We start from the raw sequence: 15031 nt of genomic DNA, 5'->3' as shown, positions 1-15031 counted from the left end.
TGGTAATGAAATCTTTCAGCCTGTGTATGTCTATAAATGTCATCATTCAACTTATATTTCAGGTTTTTTTTTTTTTTTTTTTGGCAGGGAGTAAGCATAGACTGGAGAAGGCAATGGCACCCCACTCCAGTACTCTTGCTTGGAAAATCCCATGGATGGAGAAGCCTGGTTGGGCTGCGGTCCATGGGGTCACACAGAGTCGGACACGACTGAAGTGACACACAACTGAAGTGACTTAGCAGCAGCAGCAGCAGCAGCCAGCATAGACTTCCACCCTGACTTTTTCCACTCTCAGTCCTTTAAAAATGTTGCTTCACTGATTTCTCACTTCCATTTCTTTTGATGAGAAATCTGACACAAACTTTATTTTTGTTTTCAGAATGTGCTGTGTCTTTTCTGTCTGGCTGCATTGTGTGTTTTTTGTTTTGTTTTGTTTTTTCATTTTCAGTGGATTAGAGCAGTTTAATTATAATGGGACTGGGCATGGTTTTCTTCCTGTTTCTTGTGCTCACAGTTCATTTGGCTCTTTTGATTGGTGGGTTCATAACTTTCATTATGATTGGAGTATTTTCTATTGTGTTTCCTCAAGTTTTCTTTCTTCAAAAAATTTCTCCTGGATTTTCAGAGACTCCAACCACTCCTATATTAGGCCTTTTAAAGTTGCTCTACCTTCCAGTGGTGCTATGTTCTTTTTTTTTTTTAATTACTGGCATTTCATTTTGGATGTTTTCAGTTGTTCAAGGCTTAGTATTCCCTAACCTTTTCCTACAATGTCTAGTCTGTCGTTGACTCACAGATGTTATAATTTTCATCTCTAAAGTTTGCTTTTATGCCATTTTTGTGTTCCACATTTCTAATGAACTTTTTGATCATATGTAACATAGTCATGGTAGTTGTTTAAAGTCCTCTCTACAGAGTTTTACATCATGTCAATTCTGGCTCAGTTTTGATTGCTTAATTATATTCTTTCTTTTGCATCATATTTTCCTGCCTCTTTGCATGCCTGGCATTTTGTTGTTTGGATGCTGGACAGCATCAAAATTTCCCTTCTGGCTAGTTTTTTGGTATTAGTACTAGTATTTTGGTATTTCTATGAATTACCTTGAGTTTTGTTTTGGGGTACAGTTAAGTGACTTGTAAACAGTTTGATCTCTTTGGATTTTGCTTCATGATTTTTTTGGTAGATCATTCAAGGGCTGACTATTCTAGAGCTGTGGTCTTCTCCAAGGTTCATGAGTTATATCAGAAGTCCAGTCTGACTGGCAACAGTGTGTACAATCGTCTATCCTAGATGAACTTTAAGCACTGTTCTATGATCTTGTTCAAAATTTCTTTTCTTTGTCTGAGGCATTTCTCCACAAGCCTACTCTTGTCAGAACTCTGCTTACTACTTACGGGAGGCTTTTTTGTATCACTGGATCGCTTTCTCATCACTGGACCTTTGTTCTCTGAACCCTGGCTGCCTTGCTCTCCAGCAAAACTCAGTAAAACTCAACAATCCAAAGAGTTGGTCTTGAATCCCCCTTCTCTTGCCCAACCTGGACACTCTCTGAAAGCATTAACATGGGCCAATGGCAGGACTCACCTTATTTCTCATCTCTCAGAGGCCGCTGTCCCCTTTTGCCTGATATTCTGTTTCTAGAAACTGATATTATATAATTTCCTTTATTTTTCCTTTTGGAGCGAGCAAGAAGGGGAGAGTGAGATCTGATTTCAGGCTGGAGGGTAAATCTGATTTTTTCACTCCACCTTTGTAAGAAGCTGAAGGGATTTTAAGTGTTCTTAGTTTGATTTCAATAGCAGGTGTGCCAATTTGTATTCCCATTTTTCCAACTCCATGAAACAGATTTTTTCTTCATATCTTGTCATCATGACAAACATGAGATATGTCTATAAGATACTCTAACAAGGGAAGTGGTACCCTCCTGATTCAACTAAGTTAGAGGTACAACAAAAGTCCAAGTGGACATCACCCTGTTGCATATGTTCAGCAGCTAAACTTCCAAGATGTTTCTAGAAAGCCTTCCAATAACTCGAATTAATTCGGTGGTGACCTACTTATTCAAGTCCAGAGAAGACTGATCAGAGTGACTCCGAATTGCTTCACACTAAATTTACTGATAAGAGGGGGAAAACATTGGTCTCAGACATTTATTCTTCCCTTTTCTTCATGAATATATTTTTGCCATCTGGATGTGCACATTTAATAACTGGCTGACCTCTTATTTAAGCCTACCTTAACATGCCAATCACTGTCTCTATGTGATTCCTTGACAGTGTTTGGCTGTTTCTGCAAAAATTATCCCATTTGAGACAATTGTTGGGACCAATAGGATTCTGCACCTGACAATCCATCTTGTGCAGACCTGGTACCAAGAGTTATTAGTCGACCTTCCCTGAGTTCTTCTGTTGAATCTCATGAGCACTCATGAGCTCTTCAGTTCAGTTCAGTTCAGTTCAGTCACTCAGTCGTGTCTGACTCTTTGTGACCCCATGAATTGCAGCACGCCAGGTCTCCCTGTCCATCACCAACTCCTGGAGTTAACTCAGACTCACGTCCATCGAGTCGGTGATGCCATCCAGCCATCTCATCCTCTGTCGTCCCCTTCTCCTCCTGCCCCCAATCCCTCCCAGCATCAGAGTCTTTTCCAAAGAGTCAACTCTTCGCATGAGGTGGCCAAAGTACTGGAGTTTCAGCTTTAGCATTATTCCTTCCAAAGAAATCCCAGGGCTGATCTCCTTCAGAATGGACTGGTAGGATCTCCTTGCAGTCCAAGGGACTCTCAAGAGTCTTCTCCAACACCACAGGTCAAAAGCATCAATTCTTCGGCGCTCAGTTTAGGCTTTTTAGTTCCGCCTCCCCCGGGGAGAGAAATGATGCAGTGTTTGCTATGACCATGAGCTCTTAGGGTCTCACAAAGTAAACCTAACTCTTGGAGATTCTCTCTACTCTCTGTGAGTATCTTTGTCTGTCTGTCATTCTCTGTCCCTCATACTCTAGGTCTCCCCAAATCAACCCAATTTCTTCTCCTTTTCATCTTTCCTTTCACCATTGCACTAGATTGCTTTTAATCACTGAGCACTACTCAGGCAATTATTAGATGCCAGGCCCTGCTGCGGGGGGAGGGGGAGAGAAATGCTGCATTTTGAGTCAACTCAAGGTCTCTGCCCTGGTGAGTCCACATCTGGAGGATCAAAAGGGGACAGTATAGTAGGAGCAGAACTGGTTCCTGGCAGTGTGTTTTTTCCAGGCTAATCTGCTCATCTCGGCCTAGGGTTCTAGCAGTGATGGAGATAAGAGAAGCACAATGAAGATGATAACAGTAAGATGGATGACTTCAGATGTAGAAGGCAGGAAACCAAGAACTAAAATCTTTTTTTTTTTTTTTAAGTATTATTACATAAACAAGGACTTTAAGGAAACAGCAGGCTTTCAGTGATAGCACCTCACTTCCTAGAGCAGACATTCCATGTGTTCCACAATTCTTACAGTGACATTGATGGACACAGTCACTAACCTCCTTATAAAAGGTACCTGAGCCTCCTCTTAACCTGTTCACATATGGCCATTCTATAATCTAGAAATATAGGAGGCAGCATTGAAGTAAAACAGCGGTTCTCATTTCTATCTCAGTTATACATTATACAGGCAAAGATCACACATCAATCAATTTAATATCAGTCAAAGACTTCAAAGATAAAATAGACCTTAACATCAAAAGTTGATCTGACATAGAGAAATGTATGTTGGAATCATACAGTAAATGATACGCCAAATTGTAAGTAGAATAATTAAGTGACTATGATTTCTAGAATTATAATATCAATCTCTATTTAGCATATATGGTATACTTAATTTACTGGAACACATAGTTTTAAATTTCATAGATATAAATATTTATTGGATTAAAAAAATTTTGATAAACAAGTAAAACCAGTATAGAAAATTTAGGCAGTACAGTGTTATTAGAATTTTGAAGAGAAAATAAACCCAAGACTTGTGCAAACTAGAATACTATGCTACCAATATTTTCCATATTATTACAATATTTGGAAAACAAAGTAGTTTTTAGACCTAAATTACTAAACTGGTGTGATGCATACAAGGAGTCTTCTCTAGAAGTACAACATTTTCTGTATGATCACACATCAATTATTATAATTTTCTATAGTGTTAAAATATTTGAGATTTATCCTTATTATCAACTTGAATTATTATACTAGCATACTAGGCACATACTAATTTGTTTCTATGATAAAGTGAAACTAAACTTTTTGGTTTTTTCTTCTTCAGAATTACATTTCAGTGAGAAATTTCAACAAAAAACTCCTTGGGTGTTATCCACTGGAATTCTCAACCTAGAAGCTGTATCAGTACCTTATTTTGGGGAGGGACAGAGTGGAATGAACACAGACACAGTGGAATCAATACAAACTACAAATCAGAATGCCAGCAAAAAGGAATCAAACCCAGTCTGTGGTGGTGAAAGCCCCAAATCCTAGCCACTAGACCACCAGGGAACCTCACAAAGTGTCTTATTTAGCATCTCCACGTAAAAACTAAAGTAAATATTATATTCCATAGATGCTGAGAGCAGAAAAGGGGGCGATTCCCAGCGGCCCAGGGCTGAACAAAGCTGCGCAAGTCTCCCGGCTCCTGCCCGGCTGTTCATTACCCTTCCCCTCTCCTCTCCTGGGCCATATTTTGGGCTCTGGGGCCAGGCTGAAAGGTAACAGGCTGGGTTCCATCCTGGTCTAGCTTTAGCGCTGTGTGCATCAGAGCCAAGGTCAAGCTCTCCTTCTGAACCTCTGCTGTCCTTATGAGTCAGGTGCTGACTGGCTCTCACAGGGTGATGGATGGATCGCTCTACTTCCTGATCTCTGACCTGGCTCAGGTGCCTCTCCTGCTAATGGCACGTGTTTGGGCACCTTTTCATGCCCGGACAGCTCAGTTGAGCGGAGTTCTTTTCTACCAGTCTTTGGCTCCAGCCCCCAGTGAAGAGTCAGTTCGGTTTCTATTGTTCTTTCATGCAAACCAAGGGTGCTGAGGTGGGAAAAAGCCAAGTGTGCTTCAGACGGATGAACTTCTTGGTTTTCAGAGCCATAATATGTGTCAGGGTGTAGAGGAAATGTAGGCGCCGGAGGAGCTGAGGGGATTTCCGGAGGTAAAGGTTTTGTTCTGTGCCCTCCTTGGAGTAGCTGGTTGTGCCCTGGTGTCCACAGTGACTCAGACAAAGGAGGCTTGGTTTGTAGTGCGGAGCAAGCTTTCAGGCTGTCACGGAACTCCTGTTTACTGGGGATGGAAAATGCAGCTGCTTTCGAGGTCTCTCACTCCACGCCGCTGACTTCTTTTTTGCGTTTAAAATGTATAAAACTCTGGGAAAAAGTAAGGTTGTTTCCGCCCGGTTTCGAACCGGGGACCTTTCGCGTGTTAGGCGAACGTGATAACCACTTCACTACGGAAACCACACGGCTATATATTTCTAATGACATACCCAAGAATTCTATGTTTGACCACAAGGGCCATCAGAAATTTTCAAAGGAAGAGGATCCTGGAAGAGGCTATCCCTTAGATAAGGAGACTGTGGCTTCTGAAAGGCTCTGCTTTAGGGCTCCTCGCTTCTCCTGAAGCGAGGCACCCGGGGATCCCCGACAGTTTTAACCTCGGGATCCTGCAACTAGAGTACAGCTACGCACCGGAAAGGAGGGGTCGCCCTCGCTGACTCCCCAGTTCCCGGAAGCCGAAGGAGCCTGGGGCTTTAGGTGCCTCTCAGACCCAGACCACCTCGATGCCCAGCAACAAGGACACAGCCCCTTATGGGCTGCAGACCCTCGCCTCGGTGGCCTTTTTCACGGCGCCGGCGGTCAGTGGGCTCCGCTTTCAGAAATGATCCATGCTTTAAAGCCACCCGGGAATCCGAAGACCCGCCCTCCCCTCTGTTCTGATGCGCCTGACCCTCGCGCTCTTTCGTCGCAGCCCTTTCGCAACCTCGCTTCTCCAGCGTCATCCCTGGGAAAGGTGATTCCTCAGGTTCCTGCCTCTGTAGCTTATTCTAGTCATCAAGTTTAAGTCCAAGACTTTCGTCACATTTTCACGTTTTAGCAGGAAGCGCAGCAAAGGCTGACGGCTCAGGTCTTTTGTCTGTTTGGAAATACCGAACATGAACGCGGGTCGGGCCTCCCAGCCTGTACTGAGTTTGCTTGCAGTCAGTCTCTGCATAAGGCCGCTGAGGAGCCAGGCTCTGTCCACACAGATCTCGTGGTGATTCATCCCTCACTGTGCTTGAGATTCTGCTTGAAGGACAGCTTTGTTTTCCCTTTTACAATGTCTGAAACGCCTTTTATTTGCCTTTTATAATATTTTCCAACAGGTCTTGGAGCTCGAATTTTAACCTAGGAGGAGAGAGAGATAAAGGCGGTTTTCCGGAAAACAGTTGTCGGGAGGGGTTTTCGTGTTCACCTCACAAGCGGGCAGAGTTTCTTTTTGCTGAAAGACTTTAATGCAAAGTTGTCTGTCTGTCTCTGGTTTCCTTTAGAAGGGTAACAAGTTTGGAGGTGCATGTGCCATTTTCTCCGGCAGTGGTTTTCTCATATTCTTGGTGCGGCGGTCACCGCGTTTTCTTCCGGTCAGGGGCTCCTACTCCGGGGAAGGCGCGGGCCGCGTGCGCACCGGCCCCCAGGTCGCGGGGCTCCGCCTGGTTCCGCGTGGACTCCGAGTGCAATCGAGGGTGCGACCGCGCGGCAGCATCCTCACCAGCGCTGGAGCCTGAGTCCCCAAAGAGGCGGACTTCAAAACAGCTTTAGATCAGGACATTTCATGAGCTTTCCCCTGTTTTCCTCCCCTGCAGGTCCTAGTTTTCACCTTCCAAGTCCAGCCAGAGGAACGGATTCGCCAACTTTCTGTCGCCTCCGGCGGCGGCGTTGCCGTCTCACGTCGACTGGACCAGGGGGCGGTGGTCGTTTCCCGGACGGGGTGGAGGGACAACAGGCACCCGAGGGACCACAGACACATGGCTCCCTGCAGCCGCAAGGGAAGGCGCGGGGCTCCTGAGCCTGCGAGGCGAGCGCGCTGAGTGGACCGGGCCCTGCCCCTGCCCATGAGGCCGGGCCCAGAAGAGGGAAGCCGCCCAGCACTGAGCCCAACGGCCACCCAACGCCCCCACCATCCTCATCCGAGTTTCAGGGTGAGGGAGCCGAGCGTTCCACTGATTTCCCGCCTTTATCAGGAAAGTCGTTTACACAAATCCAGAGTCTAGAACAAGAGGGCCTGTGTAGACCAAAGTCCACATGGACCGAGAAGCAAACACGAAGTCCTAACGGGATGTGGGGTCTGAGGAAAGCCTTGCGTCAGATACTACTCTTGGTCTGAGCCCAAGGAAGTTGGTGTCATCCAAGGTGCAGACAGGGCAGGCGCGGCAGATCATGGGGGAAGACCTGGAATCCAGGGTTGGTGAGAGGTAACGCTCTCCTTCTAAACATGTTTCCTTGTCAAGCATGGGCCACTTGGCTTTCAGTGGGTGATGAGCGGGTCCATCTACTCCCTGATCTCTGACCTCCTTCCAATGAACTTCTTGGCCTCTCCTGATAGTGGCACGAGGACCGGTTGCTTTTCCTCAATCCGCAGAGCCTGACGCTCTTCATCCTGCGTCTTTGGCTCCAGCCGGCGGTGTAGAGTTGAATTCGTTCTTTTGTTCTGTGACTCAAATTCGGTGTCTCTCACGTGTGCTGGGGTGAGGGAAAGCCAAGTCTTCACAAGGAATAAACTTCTTGGTTTTCAGAGACATAGTAGGTGCCAGCGGTAGAGACTGTTTAGGCCCCAGATGAGAAGGTGCGGGGATTTCAGAAGGTAAAGGCATCCTGAAGTCACTCTTGTCCTGTGCCCTCCTTGGATTCACTGACTACGGCTTGGTCTACAGTGTGACTCAGAGCGGAGAAACCAGGGCTGATTCTAGGGCCGATGGGGCTTTCAGGAGGCAAGGAACTCCTCCCATGTTTCTTGGGCCAAGGAAAATTTAAGAGAACCCACTACTGCCACACCTTCTGCCCCCCTTTTTAGTTTCTTGAATGGGAATGTAAATCTCAGGAAAACAGCAAGTGTGTTCCTGCCCGGTTTCGAACCGGGGACCTTTCGCGTGTGAGGCGAACGTGATAACCACTACACTACAGAAACGAAGGCTGTGTGGGAACTTGACTCTATGTCCACCGAAACCTCAAGTCCTACCGGCACTCTCTTGGTCACCAGTCTTTCAAATTGAAGAATGAACCTGGAACCACCAGTCTCAGGCGAGGAGACTGCGGCTCCCAAGAGCCTCTGCTTTAGGGCTCCTTCCCTCCCCCGAAACCGGGCCCCTCGGGCACTCCGGAGTCTGGCTTCCGGATCCCACACCCGGTGCAGAGTCTCCAGTTGTGCTGCTATGCACCTGAGGGCGGGGGTCGCCTCTGTGGACGCTTCAGCTCCAGGAAGCCACAGGAGTGGGGATGGGTGGTTTGGCTTTGTTTGAGACCCGGGTGACCCGGTTGCCCAGCAGTGTAAACGCCGCTCCTCCCGTGCTGTGGACCAGCGCCGGCGCCACCCTGTTCAGTCGGCCTTTTCGGCGCTCTCGGAAGTGATCGATGTTTCGAACCCACCCGGGAGCCGGAGGACTTGCTCTTCTCGCCCTCCCTCTGCTTCGAAGCGCCTGACCCGCGGGCTCCTTCCTCGCAAGCCCTTTCCCCGCTGCGCTTCCCTCTACCCTCCCCGCAGAGTCCTGGGGGTGGGACTGTGGGAGCCCCGGTCCTGCAGCTGTGGTGTATGCCAGTCGACTTTTAGAGTCCTGTTGTTTAATCCCATTTTCACGTTTTAGCAGGTATTGTAACAGAGGCTCTGCTTTAGGGCTTTTGGCTCTTTGGCACGGAACATCAACGCAGGCCGATCAAACTTTCTAGGCCTGTACTGAATTCAGTTGAAGCTCTGGCCACCAGACTGTTCAAGAACCGCTAGGGGCTCTCGACCTGCCTAAAGATCCTGGAAAAGTCAGTGCAGATTTCAGGTCACAGGATCTCTCCCTCTTTTCTGAGATTATTTTCAAAAGGGCAGTTTAATTTCAACTATTAGAAATTAAACTTCGTTTTATTTGCCTGCTTAATTTTCCTGCTTAGCAGGTCATGAAGTGGGGATTTTAACAATGAGGAAGAGTCAGTTTTCAGAGAAAGGTAGTATCTGAAAAGTTCCCACGTTTTCCACATAGCAAAAGACCATGAGCAGAAAGCATTTCCTTTGTTGAAAGATATTAAGGTTTTTTCCTCTTAAGGAGTTTTTGACATGAAGTTAAAAATAAAAGCTGGTTGAGGGGTATTCTTTTTTCCCCCATCAGTTGATTTTCCTTAAAAAAAAAAAAAAAAAAAAAACCCAGGTATTTATTTATTGATGCTCTGGGTTTTCATTGCTACACTGGGTCTTCGTTGCTGTGCTGGGGCTTTCTCTAGTTGCTGGCAGCCGGGTTACTCTTTCATGCTATGGGCCTGACAGCATGTGGGATCTTTCCAGATTAGGGATCAAACCCATGTCCCCTGCACTGGCAGGTGGATTCTTAACTGCTGGACCACCAGGGAAGTTCCTAGCAGTAGCTTTTCTTCGTATAATAAATTGCCTCAATTATTCAAACTAAAAAAAAATCACCCCTTATCCCCCAAGGCAGGAACAGGAACATCCTGTTGTCAAGGTCAGTGTTGTTCTGCTTTGGCTCAAAATGGGACAGGAATTGACTCTGTCAGCCACACCAGAGGCTGGAATGACAGTTCCAGGTGCGGCAGATGTCATAATAGCTTAATCAGGAAATTTCCTGATACTTCCCTTCCCTCTTTGATCTATCTCCCTCTTTCCCCACCCATTCAGAGAACAGGATTCATTCTCTTCCTGCCTTGGAGGACACTTTGGCATCCCTTCTAGACAGGATAAAGGGAGTGGTTGCCCTTTCCCCTATAGGACTGGGAACAGCTAAGGGCACCAAGGGAACCACAGACTCAGTTCTTGGACCCCTGGGCACCTATACCTAAGGGGATCCTGACAAATCCCAAAAAGCACTGCCTGAAGCTTCTCTGCCAGCTGAACAGGGATGTGTGGGGTTCCTGACTCAGAGGAGCAGCCCAAACAGGCCTCAGATGTGTCCCTGAGCTTCCAGGACAGGCCTGGAAAAAAGCTGAAGTTGAGGGTAGAGCCAGGGAATAAGTGCAAAGGACAGGCTAACCCCACCACCTTGAGATTGTCTGGAACCTAAGATCTTGAAGGAGCTGAGGGTCTCATTTAGGTTGGTCTCCACTTTTATCCAATCTCATTTAGAGAACAGGAAAGGGTAGGATTGTGAAGAGCAAGGTCCAGACTTAACAAACAAGAGAACGTGCATTCCTAACTAATTAAATATGGGGCTTGAGTAAAATATTGGCATCAAAAAGAACTCTATGGGGGATTTTTTACTCTAAGCATTGGGAGGATGGGAACAAAGAATTTCAACTAAGGATGCAAATTAAACTAAGGAATTTTAACAATATGGATGCAAAAGGTTTTTCTCAGGGGAATATCTGAAGTTTTTTTCCCAGGCCTCTATGCCTTGATTAAAAGATATAATAGATTTGAGCAGATAGTTCAGAAAGGAAGGTATATTCATGTCCAATAAAGCACATAAAAGTGTGCTCTATATGATTAGCTATTAGAGAAATGAATACTGAAACCACAGTGTGAGACCACTATTCCTAGCATGGCTAAAATTAAAAAGACAAAAAAACACTCAATCTTGGCAAAGATGTAAAAAAAAATCACAACTTTCACACAATATTGGTGGGGATATAAACTGATAACAACTGCTTTGGAAAATGCTTTGGTGGGTTTTATGAACTTGAGCATATACCTTGCTTGAGTAATTCTTCACCTAGATATTTTTCCAAGAGAAGGGGAAACAAATATGCACAAAATCTCCTGTGTAAAGAATGTTCAAAGCAACTTTATTCACGACAACCAGGACTGGAAAAACTGGAATGTCCATTATCAGGTGAAGGGTAAGGAAACTTGGTATATCCAAGCAAAGGAATACCACTGAACAACAAAAAAAGGAATGAGTATCTGATATACTCAACAGTATGGATAAAATTTAGAGACATGGTGCAAAGAAGCTGGACACCAAGGAATACATATACTATGCTTCTGTTTACGTGAAGTTCTAGAAGATGCAAGACTAAAGTGAAAAAAAAAAAAAAGGCCAGTGGTTGTCAGTAAATAATCCAGAGGATAAAGAAGATGATGTTGAGCCTAATGATTTTATGTTATTTTTAAGCTTTGATTTTTTTATTTAAAAATGTATTATTTATTTGTGGGTGGCAGGTCTTAGCTGTGGCACACAGGATCTTTGCTGCATCAAGTGGGCTGTTTCCTTGTGACCCATGGGCTCTCTAGTGATGCATGGGCTCCAGAGTGCATGATCTTATTTGCTCTGCAGCATTTAGGATCTTAATTCCCTGACCAAGGACTGAACTTGAGTCTCCTACATTGTAAGGTGTATTCTTAACCACTGGGCCACTGGGAAAGTCCCCCTGAACTTATAAATATTACTTTTATTGACATGTAGTTGAATTACATATTATAGTAGTTTCAAGTGCACAACATAATGATTTAATACTTTTTAAAGACTTTTTTTTTAATGGGGATCATCTTTAAAGCCTTTATTGAATTTGTAACAATATTGCTTCTGTTTTTTATATTTTATTTTTTTGGCCACAAAAAAATGGGATCTTAGCCTCCTGACAGGAGCTATTGAACCTGCACCCCCCTACATTAGAAGGTGAAGTCTCAACCACTGGACCACCAGGGAAGTTCCATGATTCAATATTTTAATAGATTATACTCCACCTAAAACTTTGAATATTGGCTATAATCCCTGTGCTACACAACATATACTTGTAGCTTATTTATTTTATATAGTAGTATATACTTCTTTATTCTCTATCCCTATTTTACTCCTTCTGCCTTCCCTCTCATACCTGGTAACCATTAGTTCATTTTCCAAATATGAAAGTCTGTTTCTGTCATATTCATTCATCTCATTGTTTAGATTCCACATATAAGTGATAATATGCAGTATCTGTCTCATATAGCTCTCTGACTTATTTCCCTAAGTGTAATACCCTTCAGACCCAGGAAATGGCAAAACTTCATTCTTTATTAAGGCTGAGAGCTATTCCATAGTGACGTGTGTGTATGTGTGTGTATACATTTATCTGTTGAGTGACATGAATTGCTTTTATATCTTGACAATTGTAAAATAAAGCTGCTTTGAATATTGAGATGTATGTATATCTTTTAGAACCAGTGTTTTTTTTTTAATTTTATTTTATTTTTAAACTTTACATAATTGTATTAGTTTTGCCAAATATCAAAATGAATCCATTACAGGTATACATGTGCTCCCCATCAGTGTTTTCATCTTCTTTGGATTATGCCCAGGAGTGGAATTGCTGGATTATATGGTAGTTCTATTTTCAGTTGAGGAACTTCCACACTGTTTCTACAATAGTTGCATCAGTTTACATTTCCACTAGTAGTGTACAATGGTTCTCTTTTTTCCATCTTCTCAACTACCTTTGTTATTTGTAGACTTTTTGATAATACTCATTCTGACAGGTGTAAGGGTTTTGCTTTGCATATTTTAAACACACTAAGCTCATCCTCTTTCCTCACCAGAAGCCCACTAATATTTTAAATACCTCAACTAGAAAACATGGCTGTGTCGGCACCATTTCATTAATGGAAGCTTCAGACAAGGCTCCTTGAGAGAGCCATTTCACTTTTGAGGGGTGGTTTCTGAGCATGGGCCGTGTCCAGGGTTCCCAGTAGCCTAGCTCAAGGTTTGTTTGTTGCAGATTTTCCTGCTTTGACTGCAAATAAGGGTCACATTTGGTGCTGAGATTAAAAGCAAACTGAAGGATGTGTCACTTCATGTCCAGATAGATGCCAGATGCAGCACTTTTAGATTGGAGCCAGGGTTACTGCAGCCAAAACACAGACTAACTTTGCTGGGAGAATCTGCATTTCCTTTAATATTTTTGATATATCACAATATTTAGTTGCTTTGTTCTTCAACTTGCTTCCTGACAAGATGTAGTAGGAAGCAAAAATACTATGTGCTGATCTTTCTAAAAATGTTTAGTTTGATCAGAATGTAGGACACTAAACAAGATAATTAGCCTGTCCTCCTCAGAAATTCAATGCCATCAGAAACAACAAAAGCAAAGAAATCAGGAGAAAGTTCCAGGTAATAAGAACCAAAGTGCAATTTAGAAACTTTAATTGGAATGGGGGAGATAGCAGTACCACAACACACACACCTGATTCTAAATCTCTCACTCATATATATACTTAGTACAGATGCATATATTAAATGCATCTATATTTATATACATACCCATGTATATATCTATATGGATATGACATTTTTGAACATTGGTAAAATTTATACCTGAAGCATATATTAGATGATATTATTGAGTTAGTATTAATGTCCTAAGGTTTGACAATTGAATTGTATTGTGATTATATTTCCTGGTATTAGTAAATGATGTCCTTAATACCAGGAAATACATTCTGAAGTATTTGGAGGTGGTCTTTTTATCTGCATTTATTGAAGCAATATGAATGTGTTGGGGAGGGGGGTGAATGCAGAGAGAGAAAAGGAACAAATGAATGTTAATTGTTGTATTTAGATGAATGGAAGAGAGGTTCATTGTATGATTCTTTCAAATTTTCCATAGGTATGAAAAATTTCAAAAAAAATAATTGTGGGGTTGGTGGTTGGGGGGTGGTGGAAATGACTGTAAACACAAGAGGTTGTGAAGAGCTCAGTCCCGGACTAAAAATTGGCCCTCAATGGTCTCTCCCTTTCAAAATGAGGTGACAGTGCTCAAGGCCACCCACATGTATAAGAAAATGTAGGTCATTGGTGTGCTTTAGAAACCTATCTAAAGGATCCTTTCCTGCCACCCAGAATTTGTCCCCCTTACATGAATCAACCTTCTAACCTAGAAAACTGGTAAATTGAATGCTACTTTATACCTTTCAGAGTTTCTGGATGAAATGTCCTGATTTAATGTTTGACAGTGAAGACAGGCAGATGGTTGTTGTTGTTTAGTAGCTCAGTCATGTCCGACTCTTTTGCCACCCCAGAGACTGTCACCTGCCAGGCTTCTTCTCTCCATGGGATTTTCTAGGTAAGAATATTGGAACGGGTTGCCATTTACTTCTCCAGGGGATCTTCCTGGCCCAGGGATCAAACCCCTATCTCCAGCATCGGCAGGCGGATTCTTTACCACTGAGCTTCCAGTTCTATCCAGGTATGTTAGATCTCTCTCGTGGGTCCTAGACACAGACCTCTAGGATGGAACTTTCGCTAGAGCGTATCAAAAGTACAACAGTGAGCAGTAGTTTCTCAGGATCCTTCTCTGGCAGAGATTCTATCATTGTGGCCTTGGGTCCCCCATCGGGTGGATATGTATGAGACTGTTGCTCTGCTTGCAGACGCCCAACATGGGTGCAGAACTTTTTGCCTGAGTATCTTGGTTCCCAGATGGTGAGACACAGTGAATTTTTCTGTGTAATATTAGGTGCTCAATATCATTTAATTTTAGAATGAGATGATGCATTGAGACTTGGTTTCTATCACTCTGGTTCATAAATGTAGTAGGCACATTAATGTTTGAGTTCTTGCTTTACGTAGAAGAAAGAAAGCTTTATAATTTTGATTATACAAAAAGATGATAGCCAACATGATGTATATGAAATAAACTTTATTCTAGGATTGTTCTAAACCCTCAACCTCCCAGGAAAAGGGACATGTGCTAAAGAGCTAATGAATGGTCTGTAGTAACATTATTCTGACTTATTCTTCACCCAAGTCCTTGCCATTTTCTTCCAGCTGCTGATGACTCCAGTTATCCACAGGAGGAAGATGGGGAGGAAGAAAGATTAGGGCTTTTCAAGATTATCTGTGAATCTAGGCACTGATGTCCC

At 43.6% G+C, this 15031-nt stretch overlaps 2 non-coding genes across 2 annotated transcripts; both read right to left on the bottom strand.

The window, feature by feature from the left end:
• Window positions 1-5393: 5393 nt before the first annotated feature.
• On the bottom strand, window positions 5394-5466 carry TRNAV-AAC (transfer RNA valine (anticodon AAC)). Its single transcript has one exon. It is a non-coding gene; the product is annotated as a tRNA-Val (tRNA).
• A 2631-nt stretch (window positions 5467-8097) lies between these two features.
• Window positions 8098-8170, bottom strand: TRNAV-CAC (transfer RNA valine (anticodon CAC)). Its single transcript has one exon. It is a non-coding gene; the product is annotated as a tRNA-Val (tRNA).
• Between the last annotated feature and the right edge of the window lie 6861 nt (window positions 8171-15031).

This window comes from Bos indicus, chromosome 3, assembly GCF_029378745.1.
Source record: "Bos indicus isolate NIAB-ARS_2022 breed Sahiwal x Tharparkar chromosome 3, NIAB-ARS_B.indTharparkar_mat_pri_1.0, whole genome shotgun sequence".
NCBI classification, from domain to species: Eukaryota; Metazoa; Chordata; class Mammalia; order Artiodactyla; family Bovidae; genus Bos; species Bos indicus.
This window is presented reverse-complemented; position numbering and strand designations above follow the sequence as displayed.